This window comes from Cnephaeus nilssonii, assembly GCF_951640355.1.
Source record: "Cnephaeus nilssonii genome assembly, chromosome: 1".
Taxonomy (NCBI): domain Eukaryota; kingdom Metazoa; phylum Chordata; class Mammalia; order Chiroptera; family Vespertilionidae; genus Cnephaeus; species Cnephaeus nilssonii.
The window spans coordinates 62,649,957-62,675,650 of NC_137072.1; the positions used below are offsets into that span (position 1 = coordinate 62,649,957).

The window sequence follows — 25,694 nt, forward strand, 5'->3', positions numbered from 1 at the left end:
GGCACCAGTCTCGATCGCTCGGCACCATCAGCGGGTACAAGCAGCGGCTGCCAGCCCTGATCACCCCTGAGGGTTTCTCCACCTCCTCCTGCTCCTGAGGGGCGATCGGGGCAGCAGCTGCTGCTTGCACCCACTGCTGGCGCCGGCCCCAATTGCTTCGCACTTTCAGCAGGTGTGAGCAGGGCCAGTGCTATCAATGCGTGGAAGCGGTGGCAGCAGGAGCAGGGATGCTGGCAGACAGGTGATGGGGGCCACAGCAGGAGGGCCCGACAGGGGCGCAGAGAATGGGCCGAGACCCACCCCTGTGCCTACCACAGCCTCACGGCCCATAGTTCCTTTCAAGGTGCACGAATTCGTGCACTGAGCCCCCTAGTAAGTAAAATAAAAAATAACAAGCCCAAAGGGCCTCTAACACAAAGGCCTCACAACGTATTTCTGAAGCTGTATGATCAAGTAATTAGCAACGGACTCTAATTAAATTAAAGTTGGGACTTAGAATTATCTTGGAATCCCTTTATGGTTTCATGTATTTGTCTAATATATGCAGTTTTTTTTTCTTGTGTAGAATGGGATTAATAAATGTGACTTCCAGCATTACCAAGATCATTGAGAAGCTAGTGATTCCTTTTGTTCTGAAATGCACAACATAAAAGATATTGAATATAAGGAAACTTATATGGTACTACTAAGTTCAATGTACACAGTTTATAAAATTGCTTTATAGTATTTTCAGTTTAAAAGAAATTACTTACAAGTAAGGACACCATTTAAGAAATCAAGATATCATTGAGAAAATTAACCTTGCATTATTTTTGTCCCTAAGGCATAATCTCCATACAGGGGAATTATACAGACTACAGGACAAATATTTTTCCTTTTTCCCTTCCCTAAAAGCATTATTATGCGATTTCCCAGCCACGTATGCATGTGAACAGCACATGCCTGAAGTGAATGGGATTAAAATAAAACACTTAGTACTTGGTTAATATTAAGTCTGCCCCTTGGGGCTTGATTAGTCACTGATTCCTTAACATATACCTCCAATAACTTTATAAAAAGGAGAAGAACCAGGATTTTCTGTATTAGATGCAGCAATGCCTTACTTCTCCCAAAGCCACATCTATGGCAACTTCTACTACAGAACACAAGTAAGAACTTGGACACAAACCAAAAGTCTTCTGAGCACCTAAAATAGATGTTGCTGTGTCTATGCACTTTGGTACATGCATTTTTCTCATAAAAGAATCTCATGGGCCCTTGGAGAATGTTATTGTCTCTCATTTCACCTATACTATTTTATAAACCTTTTTTTTTCTGGTTTTCTTGTGCACAGCACAAAATAAATAATAATTATACAGGGGTAGTTGAGATTGAAAGGAGTTGTTCGAGGAATGCAAACTGTCCACACTGATAAACAACAACAACAACAACAAAGTCACACTTCCATATGAATGGTGCACACAAGAGAAAAAAAAATGTCCTATAAACATAATACAAGGATTTTGAAAAGCACTGTGATTGTGTGATCTTGTGACATAAGAAGTAATAGCCTTACATACCACAGAATAGGCCCCCACAGTACATTACATTATAGAATAGTTCCACAGTGTGTATACACAAGGAGAATGCTGAGTAATTCAGAAAACATTGAATTAAATTTAGTTCCCTCTAGAGAGAGATCAAAATATAGAGTGGATCTCAGAAAGTTAACTATCCCAAAATAACTAAGTTCTTTCTAAAACTTTTGGATTTTTAGTGGTAAACTTGTAAGCTTTCACTTTTCTTGCCAAGGCCACATATGTAGAACTCCTTAATTGTCTCTGTTATTTGTCTTTTGATCAGCAGCAAATGGTATAAATCAGCTATCTGGTTCTCTGGGAAAAGAGTGGCACCTTGGATGACAGGGGTGGAGTCCCTCCTGTCCCCTGCACTGCCACTGTGGGCTATCCCCTTTTTGCTCCCAGCGCCCCTCCAGAGTTCAGTGATTTGAAGACTTATTGCAAATGTCACTCTTCTTAGGAATGTACTTCCTTTTAAGTGGATGAGCTTCAATAAGACAAACTTCATTTAAAAAAAGAAAAAGCAGGCTTACCATTTTTTTTTTACATAAATGGGAATAAAAGGAAGGGTTAAAATTAACAATTAAATATAAAAGCAAACTAGAGGTTAAAACCCCAATTCAAAAATGTATGTTTTCCAGGTCAGATCCATGAAGTTAAGAAGGGGTCAGTTAGCCTCCACTGAGTCAGTTAAAGTGCCTGGAGCGTCCCTGCCCTAGTCCTCTTATCTGATTGGCTCTGTATTGGTTCTATACTTCAAGTTGAAGATGCATTAATCTATCCCTCCCCTTTAGTCAAGAACATTCTGTACATTCTGTAATGTTAAAGCATCTCCCTCTTTATCCCACACAAACAATAAGCACAAAAACCTCCCATGACAAGAAGCAGCAGCAGAACAAAGCTCAACTCTGCTTTAAAATAAAATAGCAACAAAGATCATTTGGCTCCTGAAAACAAAGCGTAACAAAATGAAGTAAAATCCTAGTAGCTTCAATTATCAACAATCACAAAACACTGTCATCAGAAAAGCTAAGATATCTTAAAGAGTGTACTTTCTCTCAGAATAGAGGTAAGGTGGAGGAAAAAGGTCAAATGACCACGGAATACGTGTGCCCAGAAACAAATGACCCCTGAAGGAGATTTCAGTGAGTAAAAAACAGTACCTTATAAGTAACTGGTCTTGTCTACTCACAGCTGTTCCCAGTGCCGACTCTTGTTTAACTGTCTACTGCCTTCAGTTTAAAGTTTGTTCTGTTGGCAAAAAAGTACAGAGCTTGTCTGGAAAATGCTGTTTGGACATAAATCATTCCTTTTAAAGCGGTGGTAGCTGTATTCAGGCTTTCTTGTAGAGGGGCTTATAAACTCTTCCTAGAGCTAATTTTCTTCCTCCTCCTTTCCTTCAGACTTTCACAATATCCTCCTATCCCATATATTGAAGAAAGAGACAGAGGGAGGAGAGGGGGGAAAAAAAAAGAACCACTAGGAAATATACCTTAAATAATGTAGTAATTGAGCACTTCGAAAGTAAAAAATAAAAATCAATGAGAAACATAGAAAATACATCGGAGTCTTAAACATAATTTATTCATGATGACCTCATTTTATAGATAAGGAAACTGATGTCCAGAGAAATATAATTTGAACAAGGTCACTCACATAGCTAATTAGTGCCATAGCTAACAACAGAGACAGGGTTTTACAACTCTCAATTCAATGCTCTTTCCACTACATTAGTTAACTTAGGGGAAATGGTTTACCTTTTTTCTCTGTATCCTTGTATAATACCCAAATGAGCTGGCAGGGAGCAGTAACACAATTAATAATATAAGAACAATCTGTTCCAAGAGAAAATATTTATCTCTGTTTTAAAATTAATACTGAGAGTTTCCCTATAATGTTTAATTTATTTATATACTTAGGGTATAATCTTTTTCTTTGCTGATTTTCCAGAATATTTGTTGTTGTTGATTATTTATTTATTTTTATTTTTCAATTGCAGTTTACATTCAATATTGTTTTGTATTGGTTTCAGATGTATGGCACAGTGGTTAGACAATCATGTACCTTCCAGGATATTTTTATGTCTTGGGAGTTGTCACTTTTCAGGGGATGTTAATAATATCCCACAGTCCTTAACAAGGACTACTTCTATAAGACTTGTTGCTATGACAGGTGTTACAGTAAGTCTTTAACATTTCTACCCAATACCAGTGATATTGTTACATGGCTCTTGAACTAGAAACATATTACTATTTCCACAAATGCCCACTTCCAATTTTCAAAAATTTTAAATCACAAATATAAATTAATTCTGATTATTACTGATTATATATTCTTTTAAATAAAGAGAAGCAGCATAATAATTTTTATTTGCTGTCTTTCAAATTAAATGTCCTACTTATATATAAAAAAAAATTATTTCCTCTAACTGAAGGGGGGTTGTCCTTAAATAATTTTTTAAAGTTTTCCTTTCTGAAATGTATTCATTCACTTATTTCATAAATTGAACATTTATAAACTTACCTCATCCTTACATTGTGGAATATAATAACTGACAAGCAATAACTTTTTAAGAGAAGTGCATAATTTTCAAAGAAAATCAAAGGGTTTAGATAGGAAATAAGGCCAATTTTCTATAATTACCTTTTTATCCATTCTCACACTTTATGAGAGAATGTGCTCAAAATTTATTTATATTCTATCCACTGAGTTGCCCACTGACATCAATGTACATCCCCAGATGAGATAAACCAAAATATGAAGTGGCCCAGATTGAAATTGCTCTGGTCACTTACTAACCTTTCTACCTGATTTAGTTCCTTAAAATATTAAACCCGGAAATCTGAGAGACATTACCATCTACATTTATACATAATACCAATATGTCAAATATGACAGGAGTTTGGCACATTGATAGACATTGCTTGGCTTTACTAAAAGTAATCTGTATTTTTCTTTTACTTCTTAAACTTTACTTTTGACTTGAACCCTTTGCCTTTTGTCCGTTAAGAGGAGCAGGAAGGAAATATGAGTAAAACCTTGAAAGAGATGTAGACTGTGAGGAGGCACACAGAGATTTAGATGGAATGAGTCAGGATGATTCAGGGTTGGCGAGTGGACGCAGGAAGGAAGGTGTAAGGAGGAGTCACGTACCAGCAGGTTTTTTAGAACAGAAGTGGGCTGAACCACAAACAATAGATTATAGGTATTGAATTCAAGAACCAGATTCTCCCAAAATAGGTTAAGCAAAGAGGGAAGTAGCAATTTTGGTGACCAGTGCAAGCAATAGGAAATTGGCCCTCAAACGTACTTTGTAATTCATGACACGGTTCATTTCTACCCATTGGAAGGGAGGCATGTGCTGTCAAAATATGTGAATTCAACACAATCCAAAATAGCACAATAATATACAACCATTTAAAAAAATTGCCCCTCTATATTTAGGTCCCTTGGACATACTCCAGGTTGCCCTACATACTCCAGGCATGCTTTGGATTTCAGAGTGCTAGGGTAGTTTGGAGGGGAATAGTTACTGTGTTATGAAGGCTGGACCTGTGGAGTTGAATTTCACTGATGGGAGAAGTACTTAGAGAAGAGGTGAACTCCAGGGCAGACTATATTAACACAGGCAAGGCAGTCGGAATTCTCTAACGCTTGATCTCCTCCTCTCAGTTTTCACGTTTACAGTAATACTAGAAGAAGGCTTTTACTAAGGAATCCCAGAGAGCAATTTTGTGATAGCAGTGAAGGGAAGTGATTGCACAAACAGCTACTGGGTTATAATATTCTAGGCTTGGGTGGAGATTCCTCACATGGAAGTTTTTAACCATCCCAGGAAACAAATGCACATAAAAATCGCAAGCATCAACTCTTAAACCAATTCAAGCTCATGCCTACTTTGTTGCTCAACTCCTCTCACAATCCATTCTCCAGCAGCCAGAGTGATTGTTCCCTTCTTCATACCCTCTGATGATTTCCCATCATTCCCCTGCTTTATATCTTCCAATGATTTCCTATTATTCCGTTTCATACCCTCTAATGGTTTCCCATCATTCACTTCTCTCATATTTCCCAATGACTTCCCATCATTCCCCTGTTTCATCCCTACAATAATTTTCCATTGTCCTCATTATAAATCCAAATGATTAATTATGGCCTCCTAGGCCCTGCACAATTTTGCCTGTTTTCTTTCCTACTGATTTCTTAACATGATAAACCTATCATTCTAGAATTTTTCTCCCTCATATATTCACAGGACTACTTCCTTCTCAGCACTCAAGACTCCCATCTCCATCCCAGCCAGCATGGCTCAGTGGTTGAGCAGCGACCTGTGAACCCGGAGGTCAGGGTTTGATTCCTGGTCAGGGCACATGCTGGGATTGTGGGCTCGATCCCCAGTGTAGGGCATGCAGGAGGCAACCAATCAATGATTCTGTATCATCATTGATGTTTCTATCTCTCTCTCCTTCTCCCTTCCTCTCTGAAATGAATTAAAATTTTTTTTAAAAAGAATCATCTCCAGTGCTACCTCCCCAGAATAAAGACTTCTTGACCGCTCTAGCTAACCATCTTCTCCCCGACATATACTCACTCTCTACCCCATTTCCCTATTTTAACTTTTCTCCATAACACTTACCACTATCAAAAATTATCTTTGGTCCTTTTTTACTTATTCACTAATTCAAATAGTTGGTTAGTTAGTTTAAATATGTTTACTGTATCTCCTTAGTTTAAATATGTTTACTGTTTCTCCTCTAGAATAAGTTTTATAAGATCAGAACTATATCAGAAGTTACAAATAAGATTAGGAGCATAAGATTCAGAGTTTTTTAAAACCACATTATTCCCAGTGTTCAGAATAGTGTCTACTATAAAATAGGCATTTGACAAACATTTTTGGAATGAATTAATTATATTTCCTCTCTGGGTTACTACTCTTCAGTCAACAAACAACTAGCATAAGTCCATAAGTGTGAAGGCAAAGGTGAATCTATTTCTGCAATTGGCTTTGCAAACCTCCCTATGGCTCAGAGCTAGGTATCACAGGAAGTAAGAGCCCCCACTGGGCTCTAGGCATTTATATCTTCACAAGGTGCCTCTAAGCCCTTGGATTTTGCCAACACAAAGGCCGGAATATACCCTTGACTTGCCAGAATATCGTCTTTAGTTATATGCACCTGACTAGATAAGTAATTACATTTGCTAGAAGGTCCTAAGAGCTTCCGGACATGTCCTTTGTTTCCTGAATCTGGAGTAGCTGCCATTATTGAAACAGCAGATATCCTAAAGTTAATTCTATCCTTTCCAGGTGTTTTCAAGAAGTCGCTCTTTGCTGCCAGCTCTTTAGGAGCAGAAGTAAATCCTTGCATTCACAGCATATGTTTCTAAATGAGAAGGGTACAGACAAAATAATTTCAGAGAGGTGAGTTCACAGATAATAGAATCTCTCACCTCAGTTCTCCTCCACACTGATTCAGAGCTCTCCAGTGAGCTGTAAATTAGATTTCCTCTCCTGTCTCATGTCCTACAGCTTCCTAATTACCTGCACTAGTGAGTCAGCCTTTCTGGACCCCACGGCTCAGGAACATTGTGGGATAATGTGACTGGCTCAACACACCCGGGGTCCAGCCACATCAGAAAGGTGGCTGTGTGATGGCAGGCAAAAAAGAAAGTGATTCTTTATTTGGAAGACAATGATTTTCCCTAAGCCTCAAAGCAGCTGTGTTCCCTAGGATACCCAGGAAGAGAAAATTTCTTGACTAAACACTCCTGCTGCTCATTGGTACGTAAAATAATTAAAATCTTTCTTGCAAAAAGTGCCCTTTTTATGGTACTAAGTGCATATTAATCTCAGTATATAAGTGGCATTTATTTAGTCAATGAAACACAGCTACAAATATTTATTTATTTTAAATATATTTTTTTATTGATTTCAGAGAGGAAGGGAGAGGGAGAGAGAAAGATAGAAACATCAATGATGAGAGGATCATTGATCATTGATCGGTTGCCTCCTGCATACCCCCTACTGGGGATTGAGACTGCAATGCAGGCATGTGCCCTTGACCAGAATCAAACCCGGGACCCTTCAGTCTGCAGGCCCATGCTCTATCCACTGAGCGAAACCAGCTAGGGCTACAAATATTTATTGACTGTCTCCTATAGAGAAGGCCTTGTGAAAGGCAATGATGTTTGTATAAGTATTCCTTGTTATCTCATGGGATAATATTTTTTCTTTATCTAGAATACAAATTTCTCTAGGAAAATAAGTAAAAGTTTATTCTTTCCTTCCCTCCTTTCTCTCTCTCTCTCTCTCTCTCTCTCTCTCTCTCTCTCTCTCTCTCTACCTCTACCTCTCTCTCTCTCTTTCTTTTTTTTTATTCCTTCCTTCCTTCAATTTCTTGAAGCCCATGTATATGAGTTCATATATTGTGCAATGCTTGGGTATAAAGAAAGAGACAATATCCTTTGTCCGGAAGATTACCCTTGGAGGTGGGAGTTTATAGACTATTGGGGAGACCAGCATGGGGTTATAAAGAAACCTGGACTTAAGATGGGAAGGGACCAAAGGAGGCTTCGTTGAGCAGGTGAAATCAGAGCACATTTTGAACACAGGAGGGGGAGAGGAGTAACACGCCAGGCTGGAGAGGGGGCACACTTGGATCACTTCAAGTAGTTCTTCTAAAGCTGGAAGGCAGAATAAAAGTTATAGACTAATAGATAAAATATGCTGAAGGAATATATACAAAACCCAGGCTCAGGAATTTGGTTTTTATCCTAAGGAAATAGGTAGCTACTAAAGAATTTTAAACAGGAAATATTTCGTGTGTAGAATGCTAAATGAAGAAAGGATTTAGAGACAGGTGGTCTAAAGGTCTGCTTGAGAGGTTGTTTCTTTACCCAAGTAAGACATTGTGGTGGTCTGAAATTAGGCATTAGAGACGAGATGGCCTCAAAAGATATTTAAAACTTTCCATAAGTAAGAAGATGTGAGAAAGGCAAACTTACTTCCAAAATCTCCAGAAGATCATTAGAAAAAAATGTATCCAGTTATCAGAATTGCATGGAAATGTAGTAAGTCTTCATTACAAAAGAGAAATTTTTCATAAACACGTTCCATTTACAGATGTAGAAGCTGAGGCACAAACTTGAAAGGGTGACAGCAGCACGGGACTCCTGTCTATCTGACTACAAAGCCCATGTTCTGTACACTAAATTTCTCTTTGAGGTCATACATTTTGAATACCTTTGAAAACGTGGGTGACTAGATTTGAAGAGATTGGAATATAACTTGGCAGTATCATAAGATATTCCTTAGGCAGAACCGCTTACGTTTTCTAAGCATAATCATGTTCATATTGGAGATCTAATGTACACACAATTTGTATTTGCACTCTTTCTATGGAACTATATGTTTAACTACCATGCAAGACACAAATCCTTCATCAAATTCCTCTAGAAAATCTAATTATTTTTTAGCTTGGAAGGTTTATTCACACTCTATTAGGACAGCCAGTTGAAACCAAAATAAAAGTGGGCTTGGAAGATCAATCAAGTCAAATATTGAGTTTTGAGTAGAATAAAGTTTGGAGGACAACTCAGTTTCAATGAATCTAGGAGGGCAACAGGTAACACTTTTAAGGCATTGAAAATAGAAAGGAACAAATGTAGCCCAAACAGGAAATGATGCTGAGATTTGTCTCAAAGGCTGGAGTAGGAAAATTCCTTTTCTAGCATATTTTACATCTACTCCGGGTAGGGCTACCATACACTTTACTGCCCAAACCTTGACTCTTTGAGAGTAAAAGGAGGTGCTATTATTAATTAAAATGGAAAAGCAGGCAAAAACCAGGACTCATATAGGCAAACCTGGATATACACCACCTTACCTAGAGGTTGGCACTAAAGCTGACCTTCAGATGATGACAGTATCAAGAATGAAGTCGTGCCCTAACCGGTTTGGCTCAGTGGATAGAGTATCAGCCTGCCTACTGAAGGGTCCCAGGTTTGATTCTGGTCAAGGGCATGTACCTTGGTTGCAGGCACATCCACAGTGGGGGGTGTGCAGGAGGCAGCTGATCGATGTTTCTAACTCTCTATCCCTCTCCCTTCCTCCCTGTAAAAAATCAATAAAATATATTTTTTCAAAAAAAGAATGAAGTCTTAGGTCTTAGAGTAACTGGCTTTTAAAGCGAGGCAAGACAAGCAAGTCAGAATTCTTATACAACTTGGACAAGGTATTCAATACAAAGGCCAGATCAACTTCACCATTGGGATATATTAATTATTTCAGTTCTGTAACTTTATTAAAAATGATACCAAACAATAAAAAAGGCAGTCACAGATAATATATATAGTATCTAGTCTCAAATAAACTAATGTATTCATATGAACATTTTGGCTACAAGTGATATTGGTATAGATGGGTGCCCCTAGCTATTTTGATTATTTAAAAATAAGCACAAGCTTTATTTTTCAATGTATTAACCATCAGTGAATCAATATTAGTAAATGCAAAACTGTCCCAGCCAGAGTGGCTCAGTGGTTGAGCGTGGACCTATGAACCAGGAGGTCAAGGTTCAATTCCCAGTCAGAGCACATGCCCGGGTTGAGGACTTGATCCCCAGTGTGGGGTGTGCAGGAGGCAGCCAATCAATGATTTTCTCTCATCATTGATGTTTCTATCTCTCTCTTCCTCTTCCTTTCTCTCTGAAATCAATAAAAATATATTAAAAAAAAAACAAAACCAAATGGAATCCAATCTTAATCCACTCTTCTGCCCCACACCTGACTTATTTCCTGAAATGAGCACATCCTTGCTTATAAGGCAAGGCTCCTTACTAGACTGGAAAAGGGAAGGATGAGCATAGGCCAAATAGCCAACATGCCCAGGGACAGACAGCACACAACAGCCAGAATTAATTAGGTTTCCAACTTCAGTTCTATCAGCAACTAGCTGTTTGACCTTGGACAAAACATTCCACTGAGACTTATTTTTCTCTTATATAAAATGAGAAGATATCATAAGATTACCTCAGAGGTTCGATCAGATGTGAAACTTAACTATTATCTGAAATAATTGCCTCCCATATGTTTTACATTTGCTTAAGGTTTATTTATCCATGAGGATTGGGATGATGTCTGTTGCATCCTGAAGAAATTTAAACAGCCAGTTATTGACAAAACAACTGTAATAGTAACAATAATAATGATTTTTTAAAGACTCCCAGGGATATAAACAGAGGCAATGGGGAGGCATTTCTTTTTTTTTTTAAGCGTATAATAGAAAGACTATTAGGATTTTCTTAGGGGAAAAGTCATCAGATGTAAAATGCCGAACCACAATGTGCTTTGTAGTTTTGAAATAGTAAGCTTCTTCTTTGGGCTCCCAAAACACACCGAGGATCAGGCTCTGTGAGTTTATACAGAACAAGAAGGCTTCCCTCAGAAGCGTCAGGTTGTTTCCCTATGCTGTCATTCTTCACAAGCAAAGAAAGAATCCACATTTATAGGACAGAATGTTGGGAATGGTTAGAGGAAGCACCTTCCTGGGTTTAATCTTTGACAAGTCCCCAGGCACTCAAGCATGGTTCAAAAAATAATGAAAACAAATTGCCTGTTGATCCGGTGCTATTGGGCTTCAGATGTCAATGTAACCAAATATAAGGAAGCTGGACTTTTCCCTCATATTATTTTGATTCCTTTTCAAACAGAAGTAACATATTTTCTTATTAAAATATAAGCAACATGAAATGATATAATGTATAATTTTAGCTTTCTTACCCTCTCAACCCTCACCAATATTATTTCTAAGAATTAATCACTCTCAACAGTTTGCTGTGCCTTTACCCAGGCTTATCTATCATCTATCTATCTATCTATCTATCTATCTATCTATCTATCTATCTATCTATCTATCATCTATCTTATCTATCTATCTATCTATCTATCTATCTATCTATCTATCTATCTATCATATGTCATCTTTCATTTATCTATATCCATCCACAAAGGTGTATATTTGTACACATACATTCATGTGCACAGCCACAAATCTGTGTTTGAAAAAGAAAACATTATCTTCCTTTATCCCAATCTTGACACAGTTATTAAATTTATTGACTTTTACAGCCAAGTCAGCAAGCATTGTAATAAATGTGTCCCTTTTCCCATCATAAAATCTCTTCTCCATCTTTAAACCCCTGGACCTATCTGTACAACTGTCAGGTGGCAAAGAAAAAAATTGCAATGTTATTTTTACTAGCAATCAAGATGCTAAGCAAAATGAGTATCTAATGAATGAATGGATGAATCACATCAAGGACCCTAATTTCATCCATGTGGGAGAGGCTGCCAGGAAACAACTATATGTGAATTGACATCCATAGTATCCATTTCTCTTTTTATCAAGAGTTCAAAATTGCTTTTTTGAATGTCTTTTAATCATTGCTTTGTGTGAGGATGCCTGTTTCAAACCTGAATACTGAATTTTTTATCCTCACTATATGACCACTAAACAATGAAAAGTGTGACTTGAATAGATTCCCCTCCTTCATCATAAATTGGTCTCTGTACTGTCTCCATCATTTTAATCAACACTTGGTCGGGTTTATCAATCCCAGTATCCTTGGTGAATTTACAGTGTCTTATAAAAGATGCCAACGCACGTTTCCCACAGCCTTTCTAGAAAAATAAAGCACTACTATAAGCCAACCTTTAGCCAGCAGTTATTGAACTGGTAAGCTTATCACTGGCAGTTTTAGCCTATCCAGAAAATAATTTTATTTTTCTTAGAAATTTTAGTCAGTATATTCTTTGTTTTCACCTTTCAAACTACATTTGATAGCCCCTTGGTCATGCAATGAACTTCAACTCTTAAGACTTTTTCTTCACAATACTCAATGAATCTATCATCGCTTATGTTATTAATATCTTCCTATGAGAGAATATATATTTCAGTCATGGGGAGAGTTGTCATTGTAATTTGTTATGGAATGTTACAGTGTTTATATTCTACAAACTCAATTTGTTATTAATAAGTAGATGCTATTTAAAGACATAAGACAGATGAGATTGCCAAAAAGAAAGTGTAGTTAGAAAAGACAAACAAGGACTAAGAACCATAGCACGCCAATGAAATGTTAGATGTGTTAATAGTGTGTATGCAGTTTATAAACATATGAATTAGATATAGTTGCAGTGAGTTATGTTGTTCATTGAAACGTCTGGAGATGCCTGCTTTCACTCGGTTGAATGTGGTAACAAAAATCATTGTGCAAGGGTAGAAGGGCTATAGTAGAAGTATGAGTCATTGTTAGGTTTTATAACATTTTATTTTGGAATAATTTCAAATTCACAGGAATATTGTAAGAATACTACAAACAAAACCCAGGTACCCCCCCCCATTTAGTAATTTTTATCTATCATAATATGTATATGCATACATTTTTTTCTGATTTACATTAGTGAGTTAGAGACAATATATACCTTTATCAGTACACAATGTGTACTTCCCAAGAGCAAGAATATTTTTGTTCATAGCTTCAGTATAATTCTCAAAATTGTGAAATTTAACATTAACACAATATTATTACTACTCTACAGTCCATACTCAAATTTCTAAATTGCTTCACTAATCTCACTAATGTCCTTTATAGCCACTATTTTTCCATTTCAAGATCCAATCTATAGTCACACATTGTGATTGGTGTCAGTTTTCTATATTCTCCTTTAACCTGGAACAGTTCTCAACCTTGAAATTTTTAAAGGGTACAAGCATATTATTTTATAGTCTCTCTCTCAGTTTGAATTTGCCTAATATTTTCTCATGATTAGATTCAGGTTACGCATTTTTAGCAGAAACGCCCAAAGTGATATTGTGTCCTTCTCCATGCATCATATTAAGAGGCACATGCTGTCAGATTGCCCTGATATTGATGAAGTTAACTTTGACCCATTTTCGTATCATATTCTCACTGAGTGGTTTTAGCATCCACTGATGGATTAGTTAATTCTTTCCATTCCTTCTATATATATTAGTTGGCACTCTATTATAAGAAAGAACTTTCTCATCATACCAAGTTTTTATTCATTTAGGTTAATATGAACTCATGCATTTTTATTTTATTCAGTTAGTCAAACCAATTATTTTATTAGGTGCTTTATTAATTTTTTTTGAAAAAAAGAATTTATTACTTACAAGTCCTGGAAATTATATGGTACACCTAGGAGAACTACACTGCAAGGTCCTGAGTAGAAAGAGAGAGAGCGAGCAGACCTTGCTTCTGCTTTTACTGGGGTCGAGGGTGGAGCCTAGGGAATTTAAAGTGCCACAAAAGGAAAAAACAAGCAGCCCCCAATGGTCAGTTATAAAATCAAACAAGATCTCTAAAACAAAGGAGAGGTGGGGGCTGGTTTCTTATTAAGTACTCTAGTACTTAAATTATTTTAGACTTAGCCAGTAGGAGCCCCTTCAGGCTGGTTTCTGTGTCCTTTTGCGATGTCACTATCATTTTTTGAGTACTTCCTTAATTGTAGGCTTTCCCTGTTCCAGACTTCAGTCAGTCTTCTCACCGTGATTTATTTTAATGCAGAATGGTATTTAGAAACCAAGTGCTGAACATTCATGACATTGCTTCTAAACCCCCTCCTCAGATAGAGTTACTAAATATTTATATATATATACACATACACATTTTATATTTCAGTTTTTTAATTTTTAATATATTTTTATTGATCTAAGAGAGGAAGGGAGAGGGAGAAGAGATAGAAATATCAATGATGAGAATCATTGATTGGCTGCCTCCTGCACACCCCCTACTGGGGATTGAACCCTCAACCTGGCCATGTGCCTTTGACCAGAATCAAACCCAGAACCCTTCAGTCTGCAGGCCAATGCTCTATCCACTGAGCCAAACTGGCTAAGGTTTATATTTCAGTTTTTTAATCATGTTTTGAGTTTTGACAATATTTGCATTTTCAGGTTTAAAATATGGGACATTATCATTTATATTTCCTCCCACCTCTCCTCCCACCTCCTCCTACACTTTTATTATATATAAATATTGACAAAATAATAAGGTTATATCTCCTTTCTGTTCTATAACCCAATTTTTGCCAGTTGTTTAATCTTAGTCCCATAGTTATATTAATTCAATGTTACTGTGAGAATTTTATCATATATTCCCATCCCCCAGTTTCTTATTAGATTCATTTTCAGTTTCATGAATTTCACATTGGAATAATTTTTTCAAGGAGGCCTGGGTATTGACTGTACAATTGCCGCAGCCACTGCACCTGGCCTTGATGCATTTTCATTGGTATCACTTTATTATTCTCAGAACTTCCGGTGTCTTCTGGCAGTAAACATTGCTGTGAATAAGTCTAGGTAGGTATGTTTTTTACCCTTTGTCTGCAACTTGATTTTATCATCTGAATGCCAGCATAATTTTTTCTTTTCCCTTATTCTGGATAACAAGGATATGCCCAGATAGTACTTACGTTTTATGTCAATCTGATGTGTCCATTTAATCTGCAGATTAAGGTACTCCTTTTACTCCACTTTTTTTTTTTCTTTCATTATGTCTTTAAATATTTTCCTTAGTTCATTTACTGGCTTTTGCACTTAAGGGATACCAATTATTTCCTTCTTGTCTTTTTTTTTTTTTTTTTTGGTAATTATTCTAATCTCTGTGTCTCCCCTCTGCTTTCACCACAATTATTTCAAATATTTCTTTCCTTCCTGCCAGTGATCTCATCTGCAGTTCTGTCTTTCTACCTTTCTTCATTCTAATTTATTTTTTAGATTTATAAAGGTCTTTTTAAGTTCTTAATTTATCCCTTCAACTCAGAACCTTTTCTTTTCTTTCTTTCTTTTTTTTTTTTTTTTTTTTTTTTTGCTTTATCTCTGTCTTTGAGCTCACATCTATGGAATTTGTGGTTTCTTTAGGAAATTCATTTTCTTTTAGAATGCACAGCATTGGGTACTTGTGGAGGACTTTAGATTTCTACTTTGTTTTTATCCTCTATTGGGTATTTTTCAATCTGTATTTGGCATGCTATTCTCATGTTCTTATCTTCGTTTCTTTTTCATTATTTTATTTTTTATTGTTGTGATTTGGCTGTAATACTGCTGCAGGCGGTCATGCCACTTCATTTCACTTTGCTCATGGTTAACACAGCAGTCGCTTCCAGACAGTCTTTTCCCTGAGTCTGTGAGGGTGAATCTCTTTGGCACCCTCCCAACTTTGTAAGAACATTGTTTATCTTTCCTTCAGAGCAACGATGATTCTTCAGCAGTGGGTACATTTCTTTGGCTGTATCCTTAGAATATCTTAAGCTTTTCAACTTTACAGCAGTTCCTTTTGTCAACAGCCACTTCCAAGGATAAACAAACATGAATAAGGTAGTAAGCATCGTAGCATTAAATATACAAACATGTGCTGTCTTTGCCAGTCATTTCAGTCGCTCATTTGCCAGACAAAACAAGGATAAGAGAGCTGAACTCCTACCAAGAATGTCATGGTTTGGGAAGAGCCTCTCTTTCTCTCTACATCATATTTGACACTTGGTAACATCAGCTACAAATACTCTACCACTGCCCTGACTAAAATACAATAGTGAAATCTGAAAGTATCTTCTCTCTCTTCTTTAATAATTTGCCCGTCTAAAGAAATCTATACGCCAAAGAGCAGATGTCATTTCCCTGCCTCCCTCCCAGGTACACAGGTTGGTTTGGTTGTTGCTGGGATGCTCTGCTCAAGTCTGCAGGGATTTAGGTGTATCTGGACACGCCTTCCTCCTCTTCTACAGGAATGCCATAAGCTGTGCTGTGGGCTCAGAGCATGTATTAAAGGTGGTGAGGCATTTGCGTGTGAGTGCGTGTCATGCTCATAGAACACATACATAGCAAACACATAGACGTTCTAAAAAACACATACCTGTATGGAAATGGACAGAAGCAGAGCAACCTGGATAAACAGTTAAATTTATTCAAATCCAAAACATTAAAATTTTAGAAGATGAGCTTGTAGGACCAACACACCCTTTAAAACTATTTGTTAAGCATTAAAATTGTGAGAAAGTTTTGACTTTGAGAAGCAGAAAAAGGCAAGTGGACTCAGTGTAGTTTACTGTTGCAAGTTAGAGCTAATAAATGACCTTAGTGCTTTCTTGTCTCGTGGGAGGCACTTGGCACAAGTGGGGAATTTTGTATTTTCTCTTAATTATGTTTTTGTCTTAGGAGATTTTTCTTCTACTTTTCACATGCTGTGTTTCCTTGTTTGTGGTCCTAAGTCATGCAGAAACAAGCGCATGGTCTGCCAGAAGACACAGGGCCATACAAGGCTGTACTTCTTAGTCTTTAACAAGTATATTATCACCTAAAATATACACTCTATCTAAAATACAGATTCTGATTCTGGCTGAAGGATGGGGTGGAGACCTGAGAATTTGAATTTATAACAATACTGCTCATCAGAGGGGTACACTATGAGGGACAAGGGATATGTATACTACTGGTTTTAAAAGAATGGTTCAGTTTTAAGGGTCTAGAGTCACAGCAATGGCCAAGGAGCAAGGAGTTCTTTCAGGGTGTTAACTTGTATCTCGGACCTTTATGTAAGTACAATAGATTCCAAAAATCTTCCAATGTTTTATTATTCTCTCCTTCTTAATCTTTTTCCTTTCTTTCTTCCTTCTTTTCTTCTCTCTCTCTTTTTCTTTCTTTCTTTCTTTCTTTCTTTCTTTCTTTCTTTCTTTCTTTCTTTTTTTGTCTCCACTTACTTCTTTGATCCCAGCCCCCACCCTCTTCTCCACTTCCTTCGTCTATATATAGAAGGATAACTGAGTCACAATATTCCAATTTAGGAAATGGGACCATTATTTTTATGACTTTTTCCTCCAGAGCTTTAAGTATTTTGATTTTGCACTATCATTGTTTATGTTATTTTAGGCTGAAAACAGATAGCAAAGTACAAGAACTCTCACTCAACAGTAAAGTACAGCAAATCAACAACTTTAATGTTTGCACAAATTGTATGTTTGCACAAATTGTAATCTGTAATTCATAAGTGCAGGGGCGGGCAAATACATGCTGGGAAAAAATCAACAACCCCAACACAAAAAAGTGATTCCCCATTATTGTGAGTAAATTTACTTCTGCTCTGTTCTCAACTTTTCATTACCAAAGGATTATGCTGTACATGAGATTTCATGTTTCAAGAGTATGGCCACTGCTTTTATTTATTTATTTTGTTTGCTAATCCTCACCCAAGGATATTTTTTCCATTGATTTTTAGAGAGTGGAAGGAAGGGAGTGAGGGGGAGAGAGAGAAAAGGGAGGGAGAAGAGAGAGGGAGAAAGAGAGAGGAAAAGAGAGACATTTGAGAAATGATACAGAGATTGGTTAACTCCCGCATGCAAACCGACTGGGATCTGGGATCAAACCTGCAACCTAGGTACCTACCCTTGTCCAGGAATCGAATATGCAACCCTTTGGTGCTCCAGCCGACATCCTAACCACTGAGCGCACCGGCTGGGGCATGGCCACTGATTTTTTAAAAAGTACTTTCCATTTGGAAAAGTTAGCCTCTGTCTTTGAAACCTAGAACTAGATAGGCTTTCAAGGTGAACTTTCATAAAAAACAAGCACATCCATTCTCATGACCTATCCCCACTGTCTTCCATAGTTATTTTTCTAATTTTTGTCCTTCTGAAGCTGCAAATACATAGTAATTTATTTTACTTAATATATCAGAAGCTCGCTAATAAAAAATAGATGTTCACGGTTTCTTTTTGCAGCTGCTATTGTGCTTTGAGACAGACCTAAGCAAACATGAAAACACTTCCACCCTGAAGAATGTTTCTCTCCCTCCCCCAAGAGTATTTTTGCATATGTGCCTTAGCAAACCTTTGGACCCGTTTTTTCTGGTGCTCATTCTCTAAAGATTATTCATTCTGAATCCATAGATAGCACTTATGTGCTCTGAATTAAACCCATGAATCAATAAAAACAAAGCTTCAATATTCTACTAACAAGTATGTTCTTTTATTCCACTCACTACATAGTATAATTCACACACCATTAACATAACTTTATTAACTCAGTCTCACCAAATTAAGTTGAGGAGCTCAGTTTTAAGTAATAGCTACCTTTGTTAAACTCTTTCTAGACTATGTCGTGTATTTAAGAGTTGACTTTCGTTTAAACATTAGCTTAGAAATGAAAGCTTATGGGTTGATTTCCATGTTATCATTCATTAAAAAGCTAAACAAATATTCTTTTACTATTGTATGGAAGCAGATTCTTATCATACTTTTCAAAGATAATCAGCCATTTGGGCCAACAGGCAACAATCTGTAGGTCTTTCCTATGGTAACATATGCCTTTCATAGGGCAACAAGTAAGTGTACCTGGTTTATTCAAATACAAACACATGTAGAAGTAGTATAAGTTTTCTGAATTGGAAAGTACTAACGAGGAGATGTATAATGAGAAATCTTTGAGAGTAATAATAACAGAAAAAGTGATGTACTTATGCCACACCAAAACTGTTAATATAAAACATCTCCATCCTTATGAGCATTCAGAATTTGTCCTTGGTTTCACCTCTCTGTTAGGTGACGATTAAAAAAACAACAACAAAAATAACACGCACACACACACACACACACACACACACACACACCAATTACTTTGGGGAATGGAGAAAAGGAAAAGAATGTAACTCTAGTTTCTGTCAACAGCTCGACACTAGAACAATTTCAGTGTCAGATATTGCTTCTCAATCAATACCAAGCTCTGTGGTTAAAAGAACTGCATCAAACCAGTGTTTCATCTGGTTAATGATATCAGTAAGGGTTATCTCTACACAGAGTGAAAAGGGCACTGATCAAATAGCAGTGACTCCCTCACATTGTTATTGCTCATTGATTGTTTAATGACCCCTGTATAGAATCTTCTCCTTTAAGGCACTGTGTTGGCAGGGGAGAATAATAACCAAATGTTGCCTCTTAAGAGCCCTCACACTAGACAGAAAAGTGGATCTCATCAGCCTATCCCTTTATAATAATGTACCTAAAATAAAGTATGAGAAGGTACATATTAAAAAGAAGCCGAAGAAAAGAAACTCTGGCTTAAAGATTTCTTGGTAGTAAAGAAACAAAATAAATAAATAAATAAATAAATAAATAAATACACAAATAAATAAACAAATAAATAAAAACTTCAAGAAACCCTCAGTGTTGTTAGTAAATTCCATGGCATTCAGCTAATATATGATGCTGAATTCTATACTTCTTAAACAAATCGCAAATCTATTTCCTCACAGACCTCAAAATTCATTAGGAGAGACAGAAAACAAACATTTAAAAAATAAATTGATATGGAAATGATAGGATTCTGACTTTCGGATAATACAATGAATGGAAATAGCAATCCTGTTTATTGCTGCTTTTGCATCTTGTAAAGGCCTTTAGTTTTGTCATGCCTGGCAAGAAAGTACAAGTGTGTGAGTGCTTAGAAGGTACTTTATTAGCTTTATCACAGACTTCCGAAAATTTACAGTAATCACACCCCACCAGTATTATATCAGAAGGGTAAAAGAGAAGTATTTAAAACACTCTGTCCTTTAAACTAAATAAATGAACAAACAAATGAAGTATAAATGACTAAGTAGTCCTGGCTCCTCCCTCTGCCACTTGAAGGCTCTGGGCTCCTGGCCTTCCTTCCCTGTTGGTGGTTGGACACTGACTCTTTCATTCGTTCAGGCCTCTTCCCTCCTCAGTGCCTTGCCTCTTGTTGGTAGGTGCACCCTGCCTCAGGGGCCTCAGTTATTTCAGTGGCACTGGGATGGACCTAATGATTTTTCTGTAAGTTGACAAACTACTAGGTTTTATCACCTGAAAAATAGAAGCAACAACTGTTTATGTAAGTGCCCTAGGGACCATAGTTAATCATTCTTGCAAGTAATATTACATGGGATATAATTCGGGTTTACTGCATTCAGTGTTTTCCCCAATATAAGAAAATAATGGCCTGGCCAGCAGAGCAAAGCGCCAGTGATTTATCACAAATGAATGCTATACCGCGTGCTTTTTAGGACTAAGTTACTGTGTCAAATCATTCCACTGGAATATTGACTTCCTGCAACTATAAAAATACCAGAATCTGGCAGTAGGTATACGTTCAAAATACTGATAACATGTTTGCAAGATTCAAAAGTGATAATTTTTAAAATACTTTATTTTAGATAGTAATAGGAAAATCAGGCATAAAAAGATTTAAGCTATTATGTCATTAAATTTTAAATATGTACTTTAAAACAATCACAGATACTCTAAGTCTTATACCATGTCCTCTTGGTTTTCCTTTCTTTAAAAAAACAACAGTATCTCCAACCTTGCTGATCTTCATAATTCTGCTAATTTAACCAATGGTATCGAGTAAATCTATTTTGGGCACACAGGAATTCTTTGCATAAGTGTCATAGGAAATTGCTTTCATCTCTTTGGTGGGCCTGCTGTTGGAGGAACTTCTGGCAAGAAAGGAGGCTGCAGAGCCTAATGTGGAAGCCTGAGCGGAGTCAGACTGACCTGGACCAATCCCAGCTCATTGCTCCTGGGGTGCATGAAGATGGGCTTTTGTTTCTTTTAACCATTTGGTTTCCCTTATTTGGCTCATTTGTAAAATAGAGATAATGTATCTCACAGATTTGTTTGAAGGAATAATTCAGATAAAAAATATTCAAAGTACTTAACACTGTCACCTTTAAAGAAACCATCATTTTAATAATAATGCTATTTGTTAATTTATGTTAATTAGCTTTGGTACAGGGAAGGTTGAGAAAAGTGGAAGACTGGCAGCAGGGCATCATATATTTTCCCTCAGATCCTTTTTTAACCACCTTCTCATCTTCCCTTGTCATTCTCATAGAAAAGAATACCATGTGATTTTCTGGACATGAGAAACCTGCTCAAACAGGGTCAAATTTAATGTATACATATAATTGCACAATATAGTTTCTCTATAAATATAGACTCAAATTTCTTAATGAATTGTTCTGTATTGTATCTTAGTATTGGGACAACTATTTTGAGCAAATCACCTTTCCTTAAATACTGTGCTGTATTCACCCACAGCCATATGACATTTCAAATGGAAAACTGAGCTTAAGCAGAATACTGCAAGATGTGTTTGCTGATGGGATGCCTTCATGTGCACTAGCAATGCAATTATATCATGGCCACTGGCCAACTGGCTCAGGTCTTGAAGAGACAATAGAAAGGCCGTGAGACATAAACAGGAACTTTGGGGAAGAAACAACATAGCACTGTTGATCATAATACAGCCGTTACTATGGACTCAGTCTTTCCTCTCTCTACACAAACCTTAAATGCATTTGTTGGTTCACTCGAACTCATGCTCTGTCCAAGGAGAGAAGAGCCAGCACTCAGAAGGTTAAAACTTCTGGTCTGACACAGTGAAAAGGGGTCACCTCTGCTGCCTGCTCCTTGGGGTGTTCTCTGCTTCTGAAACTCACCTTCGTTACTATGCACAGAGAGAACGTGTATATGTGTTTCAGGCATGTTTTTTGCTTACTCTGAAACTCTACCCCTTTCTCTTACTGTATTTGTTTTTCATTTGACCCATGCATCAGGACCACATTATTTTCTCTTCCTTTAATAATATCCTTTCTCAGTCAACTCAGGTTTCCCAATAGAACTTCCATTGGTTTCCCTTTAATTCCTTTTTCTCAGTTTTATCTCCCCCACCCCCTTTTTGATTGTAAATTCCAGCTTGGGTGAACAAAGAGGAGAATTCACTTGTATAAACAAAAGGCCAATAAAGATTGGCATGCTCCCAGTGGGGCTCATTCAGGGTGGGAATCAGGTGATGGTGAGAGATGAGATTGGAAGAGGAGAGCATTCTCACTACTGGGAGGTGTCAGCACATGGGGAGACTAGGGAGATATCATCACAAGAAATGGCTCTAGAACTATCTTGGTTGCACTGATAAGACGTGGGTGCTTGTTTCTTTACATGCACTTTGATAAAGCATGAGACAGAATCAGATTAGGAAGAACTCCAGCTATCTCCAAGCTGTTGTCCTAGTTGGGGAAGTAACTTCAACTTCAATACCACAGTGAAAAAAATGAGAACCTATCCTCCCAAAGTAATCAGAATAATGTTTTCCTTCATTTTTCCTGTTGACATTGAAATGCCTACGGAGATCTCATTACTGTTGTTTTTCATATTTGAATTTTAAATCATTGATAAGCTGCAGTAATACTGATCCATGACTAAAAACAGGCAGAGGCAGGGAGCTAAGAAATATTTTTCAGAGAGCAATTGGAACACTGCAGATATGCATCTGTCAAAATTGGAAGGCAGAAGATGTACATAAGACACAGTTGGCTGTTCAATTTGTGAATTACTTGAGGCAAGTCAGATCTCTTCTGAGTAAAATTTATAAGAATCACTAATGTGATGGGCCTTGAACTCTTCCAAGCTCTGTCCTTCTTGGCTTAGGGCCTTCTGCTCTTCCTGCATCTCATCCCCATAGCGATTACAGTCCAAAAAAACCTCATATGGCAATGATTTAATTGGCTTCAAATCTTGCTCCAAAGGTGTCACAGGTGTTTTGGTCCTATTTCCCACTTTTCCCATTTAGAAGCAGATTACTCAAATCGCAGAAAGAAAATGTCATTTCTGTTGCCATATGGGAAGCTCAGTGCTATAGTTAAAGAAAAACTCAAATAGAAAAGTCTGAGTTTCTTAGACCTGAAAGTAGTATTCCATTGCAATATAAATGGCATATCATATGATTGAAACATTTATTAATAAGAAGTATAAAAGCATGTTTTAAAAGTTTCAAGGTGACAACCAACTCCCTTCCTTTTTAACATCTGTCTAGTTTATCCACACCTTCCAATCCCACTGCCACTGAACCATTGCCCACAGACTCATTTCCTCAGACCTACTCCTTAAATAGGCCTCAAGTGCAATTCTGTTCATATAGCTTTGTGCGGATACCTGCCAAAGAGACCACAGAATAAGAGTTGAATTTCTTAACACTCTGCATTAAGCCTTTCACAAGCTGGGCTCAACCACTATGCCAATATTACAGCCATTAGTCTGTCTTCACCAACCAAACAAGTATCAATAATCATTCTGTTCCTTCTTGCTAAATGTTATTTCCACTACTTTGATTATAAAAATCCTATCTGTATTTTGAGAACCTGTTCAAATGCCGTTTTCCTCATTACATCTTCCCCGATTCTTCTGGCAGAAAGTAATTTTCCCCTTCTTTATGTTCCCCTAAGATTTGGTTTTATCTTTCTCCTATAGTCCTTATTAAATTCTTCCCCCTAAAATTACTAGTGTATAACTATCAATTCATCCTGTAGGATTCCGATGAAAAGGGTCCCAGAATGACACATGAAAAGGGTCCCAGAATGACACATAAGGCAAAATTGGGATTGAGATTAATATTTTTCCATAATATTCAGGTTGAAATTAAAATTCTACAATGATCCTATATAATAAAATCCTAATATTCAAATCAACCGAACAGCAGAAAGACCAGTCGCTATGACGTCACTGACCACCAGGGGGCAGATGCTCAACACAGGAGCTGCCTCCTGGTGGTCAGTGCACTCCCACAGGGGGAGCGCTGCTCAGCCAGAAGCTGGGTGGCGAGCACAGCGGTGGTGGCAGGAGCCTCTCCTGCCTCCACGGCAGGCAGACATCCCCTCGGGGTCCTGGACTGCAAGAGGCTGCACGCTGGGCTGAGGGACCCCCTCGCCCCCCGGGCCTCTAGTATGTTATATTTATCCTCATTGAATATCTGGTATTAAAATTTGGATATTAAAGTGATTTTTTTCCTGTTAACTGTCAACTAAGTTGTACACATCATGCCTTCCTGTGGGATACACTGGAAGGGATATGGTAACAATAAAAAGAATAATAAAAATAATTTTTATATTTGTCTCACTAGCATAATTATAGCAATATCTGTCCCCTAACCTCCTTTTCTTAGGAGGGTCCTGGGGTGGCTCATGCATCATTTTCCTTGACAATGTGCTTCTCTTCCACACACGGTGGTCTCTGTGCCTTTCATGCTTACTGTGTGGTACACAATGACACAAATCACTATTCCCTTTGTGCCCCCCTTGTCACCTTCCAAAAAGGTGTTCCTTCTCATGATGTCTTGTTAACCTGCTCACTTCCCTCCCTCTATTGTGCTGTGTGTTCTGAGGTGCTGGGCTCCCCTCTCACAGCATAAAATTGCAAAACAAGGTGCTCACACTCCTTATCCAAATTTCCTTAGAGGACTGTATTGGAAGAGAGTGGAAGTGATATTCCTTCCTGCAGACACACCATCTAGGTGGAGCTGGGTATTTGGGCTCCTTATCTGCTGGAGGGGAATACCTCTTCACTTGGCATCCCTTGCCTCCCCATTACCCCAGCCCAGTCCTTGTCCCTCATTGCCCACTACTGGACTTTAGGCGTCCTCCCTCCAAATCCCCTGAACTGTGGCTTAATTCCTGGTATGAACACAGAGAACAGGCCCCTTTGGGATCCACACTCCCATAGGTACACAGCTGTCTCCAGGAAGTGCAGCTGATGCACACCTTAGAGTTGACAGACTTTCATTATAATGGCTAGGCTACATTTCTCCTTTATTCACATTGTGTGTGTGTGTGTGTATGTGTCTATGTGTGTGTGTGTGTGTGTGTGTGTGTGTGTGTGAGAGAGAGAGAGAGAGAGAGAAAAAACACACTCTCATGAATAGATTATTGACATCACTGCATTTTATAATGGAAGTGGCAGTGAGTAAACTTTTAAAAAACATTTGGGCCTTTAAAAACTTTTAGAGCCCATAATACAGTTTAGCACTTTCCTAGTCTTGTTTTCATTGACCCCTTGCTGCCCTCTAGTGAGTGTCTGGTATATCCCCCTCGGCTTCCAATTGGGATGAAAGTTGACCTGTGGAAAGAGAGAGGAAGACTGACTCAAATGTGCTAAGTGGATTCATTTCAGGATCAGAAAGGTCATCCAGCCTCTGGAGAAGAGCTGGATTCCAGGAACCTTCAGACACTGTGCTACTTTGGTCAGAGGACAAACAAGAAAACATGC

The 25,694-nt window shown here is 37.7% G+C and overlaps 1 protein-coding gene across 1 annotated transcript in view; it reads right to left on the reverse strand.

Moving 5' to 3' along the window:
- Window positions 1-25,694, reverse strand: part of ARHGAP24 (Rho GTPase activating protein 24) — a 249,498-nt gene that overhangs the window by 183,823 nt on the left and 39,981 nt on the right. Inside the window, exon 2 of the mRNA XM_079782175.1 lies at window positions 2,723-2,979. The gene's annotated coding sequence lies outside the window, so the exon portion shown is untranslated. The remainder of the gene's footprint in view (window positions 1-2,722; window positions 2,980-25,694) is intronic.